At 41.0% G+C, this 1,118-nt stretch overlaps 1 pseudogene; it reads left to right on the top strand.

The window, feature by feature from the left end:
• Nucleotides 1-311: 311 nt before the first annotated feature.
• On the top strand, nucleotides 312-430 carry LOC145418353 (5S ribosomal RNA; annotated as a pseudogene).
• Nucleotides 431-1,118: the final 688 nt, after the last annotated feature.

Below are 1,118 nucleotides of genomic sequence, written 5' to 3'. Positions count from 1 at the left end.
ACCTAACGTGGAGCGGGGTCCTCTTTCGAGACCGGAGCTAGTGCAATAAAGAGAGGCAGGACACAAAAACTCTAGGCAACAACCTTTACACTTATATTACCACAGTCAGACACAGGACAAATCAGCATATATTACAGCACAATATATAGCAATATAAAACCTTATCTAGGATATGTGTATCTCGCAGGATACTTGCTTCTCTGATACTAATGACAACACAACAATCCTAGTGTATCAGGAGTGCAGTAAATATAGGCGAGCGCGCGGGGGCGCAGGGGGGGGGTTGAGACTAGGGGTGGCCATAATCGATTATTTGTAATAATACCACGTTGAGTACACCGCTTCCCGTTCGATCAGCGAAGTTAAGCAACGTTGGGTCTGGTTAGTACTTGGATGGGTGACCGCCTGGGAACACCAGATGCTGTTGGCATAACGTTCTCCCTACGTGTCAAGTGGGGTTGGTGGAGGATTAGTGCCCCTCCCTGTAAAACAATTAACTCTAAGCCCTTGGCCACCCCGTTTGGGATACATGGCGTCTGGCAATGAATGAATGAATGAAAATTACTTCGATTACTCGCCACAAAAATATTGTAATCGATTATTTTTCCAGTAATCGATTATTTTATTGAGTACATTTGGTGGATTTTTGTCATACTTCCAGCCATTAACATACCAGGTTATGGTTTGTTAAACATCTTACGTTTGGCAATGCACTTGCAGACCTTCCCGACTCGAAAAATTGGAGGCATTTTTGTACAGCAAGTTGTAAATGAATCCCTCGTCTCAGTGGCATAGATAGACGATTTAGCTGCCAACTCCTAGGTATGTATTTTTTTTTTAGAACATTAATATTGATCACTGGTATTTCATTTTGTAAGCATGATATTTGGCGGAAATACCAATAAAGTGACGACTTCCAAATAACCTATCTTCGTTTTGGGGATTAGACATCAGAAACTTTAAGATGACCCATATGATTTTCCTTAATATTAAGCTTATTATTCATGTTACATTACAGTTTTGTAAGATTTCTTTTTGAAGCGGATTTTATAGACATGCATAAGAACAGTACACAAGAAGAGATTGTCTCCCGTGGAACGCACAGCTGACTCGTAAAC

The sequence above is a fragment of the Coenobita brevimanus genome, chromosome 113 (assembly GCF_032717465.1).
Source record: "Coenobita brevimanus isolate Jiangsu-jjx chromosome 113, ASM3271746v2, whole genome shotgun sequence".
Lineage (NCBI taxonomy): Eukaryota > Metazoa > Arthropoda > Malacostraca > Decapoda > Coenobitidae > Coenobita > Coenobita brevimanus.
This window is presented reverse-complemented; position numbering and strand designations above follow the sequence as displayed.